This window comes from Tribolium castaneum, unplaced genomic scaffold, assembly GCF_031307605.1.
Source record: "Tribolium castaneum strain GA2 unplaced genomic scaffold, icTriCast1.1 ptg000099l, whole genome shotgun sequence".
NCBI classification, from domain to species: domain Eukaryota; kingdom Metazoa; phylum Arthropoda; class Insecta; order Coleoptera; family Tenebrionidae; genus Tribolium; species Tribolium castaneum.
In genome coordinates, this window is record NW_026986696.1 from 22,501 (window position 1) to 25,039 (window position 2,539).

The 2,539-nt window shown below is 45.4% G+C and overlaps 2 non-coding genes across 2 annotated transcripts in view; both read right to left on the reverse strand.

Moving 5' to 3' along the window:
* LOC135267809 (large subunit ribosomal RNA) overlaps positions 1-1,294 on the reverse strand; it is a 4,037-nt gene extending 2,743 nt beyond the window's left edge. The window contains exon 1 of the ribosomal RNA XR_010336181.1: positions 1-1,294. This exon is cut by the window's left edge and continues 2,743 nt beyond it. This is a non-coding gene — a ribosomal RNA (large subunit ribosomal RNA).
* A 476-nt stretch (positions 1,295-1,770) lies between these two features.
* Positions 1,771-1,927, reverse strand: LOC135267810 (5.8S ribosomal RNA). The gene has a single exon (XR_010336182.1). It is a non-coding gene; the product is annotated as a 5.8S ribosomal RNA (ribosomal RNA).
* Between the last annotated feature and the right edge of the window lie 612 nt (positions 1,928-2,539).

The window sequence follows — 2,539 nt, forward strand, 5'->3', positions numbered from 1 at the left end:
AATGCCTCTAATCATTCGCTTTACCGGATGAAACTCGTAAGCGACGAGCGCCAGCTATCCTGAGGGAAACTTCGGAGGGAACCAGCTACTAGATGGTTCGATTAGTCTTTCGCCCCTATACCCAGTTCCGACGATCGATTTGCACGTCAGAATCGCTACGGACCTCCATCAGGGTTTCCCCTGACTTCGTCCTGACCAGGCATAGTTCACCATCTTTCGGGTCCCAGCGTGTACGCTCTTGGTGCGCCTCTTCTCGCAATGAGAATGAGACGCCCCGGGAGTGCGGGGCGACAGCCGTAACGGCCGCCCATCTTCCCTTAGTCCGTGCAAGACGAACTTTCACTTTCATTGCGCCTTTAGGTTTAGTCATGTCCCAATGACTCGCGCACATGCTAGACTCCTTGGTCCGTGTTTCAAGACGGGTCCTGAAAGTACCCAAAGCTATAGCGTCGCAGATCGGCGTTTCAACCGAGTCTGTCCGAGAACTCATTGGCGAACAGCCATTCGTAGACAGAACCGACACCAGGTGCGATTACCGTCATAAACGAACGCGCTTGCCAATGGTCGGACGCTAACTGTGTAGCGGCCCGGCGCCATATGCATACCTTCGAGCGAGTCGACCGGGAAACACCGCGGGTTCGTCCGAAACGGCGAACCGTTCGAACGGGCTCCACCGCGGGCCTTAGATCGACACCCAAAGGATCGCGACGTCCTACTGGGGGAGAAGTGCACGCGTTCGACTTCGGTTCGCATAAACAAAAGGCGCGAACGACGCGTACGCCGTTCGTCGCATGATCATTTAGCGCCGCTATCGAGTCACGCTGAATCTCCCCTTTCGACCTTTCGGGTTTCTCAGGTTTACCCCTGAACGGTTTCACGTACTATTGAACTCTCTCTTCAAAGTTCTTTTCAACTTTCCCTCACGGTACTTGTTCGCTATCGGTCTCGTGGTCATATTTAGCCTTAGATGGAGTTTACCACCCACTTAGGGCTGCACTCTCAAGCAACCCGACTCTGAGGAGAGATCCTCCCGTTATCGGCAACGGTCACTACGGGCCTGGCACCCTCTATGGGCTGTGGCCCCGTTCAAGATGGACTTGGACGCGTCGCACAATCTCGGGATGACGGATCCTCCCTAACACCACATTTCCCGGCGTCCGGTTTCGGCCGCGGGATTCAGTGCTGGGCTTTTTCCTGTTCGCTCGCCGCTACTAAGGAAATCCTAGTTAGTTTCTTTTCCTCCGCTTAATAATATGCTTAAATTCAGCGGGTAGTCTCACCTGCTCTGAGGTCGCAAATATAAATTTGCCTTTATTTTGTCAGACGATAATTACACGTATTCCGTTTATATGGCTGCCTCCAAACAATTTCAAACATCGATCTGACGTCGTTGCGAGAATGTTGTTGTTGTTAATTATAGTGCATAAAATATGCATATAAACAACTTTAACGTCTCGGACACGACGATCGCTTCGTTCGAAATTTAAGCGTTGTGGCTGCTTTTTAATATCGGACGTGCTACGTCTAAACCAACTTGTACCAACAAACTAATAAGAATGTCAGCCGCTATTGCGTTTTAGGATGCCGCGTTATTATTTATATTGTTTTTATTGTTGTCTACGTTGCATAATATTTTATTATGACAACCGACAATCAATTAACAATTATAGTAACGCGTCATATTTGCACCCAACACGCTCCGACGTAATTGTCTACACAACATTGTGCGCTGTGTTTAAGACAAAAACCGAGCAGTCTTTGAAATTGACACGACCCTCAGCCAGGAGTGGTCCGGGAACAGTATATCCGAGGACCGCAATGTGCGTTCGAAATGTCGATGTTCATGTGTCCTGCAGTTCACAAGTTGACGCGCAATTAGCTGCGTTCTTCATCGACCCACGAGCCAAGTGATCCACCGTTCAGGGTAATCTTTTCAAACAAATTTAAAATATTATTACATAACGCACCGTTCCACATCGAAATCGTTTCATCATCACACAACAACAAAAATAACTACTTAAGGTTATTACAATTGTGATGTATATGTGAGAAACGGACCAATCGAAAGAAACGTTCGGCGTTATATTTTATAATATTTTATTTAATTAAAGTGGCATTTGTTTCTACTTATCGAAAAGAGTATGCAGTTATAGTTTAAGTTTACATAAAGAATAACCCGATGATATTAACGTTTTATAAATACGTATATATATCTATTAGGTTTTTTTTCTCTATCAACTTTGTCTATAAAACTCTGCTCCTTTTGCGATAAGCATTATGTATATTTATTAAATAGAAAATATGTCGAAAAACCAGACGTTTTCTTCAAACAAACGCCACAGCTACAAACTTAATCACAACAATATTTACCAAACAATACAATTGTAGGGTGTTTTGTGTGATACGTCGTTTGGTGGGCATTCTAAGAACGTCCGTCGACATAAAAACGAATCAAAAGAAAAGCACAGGCAGTGCAAAACGTTCCTTCGTCAGTCGGGCGTATATCATTTAAAACCCACAGAATCTAAAAAAGTTAATA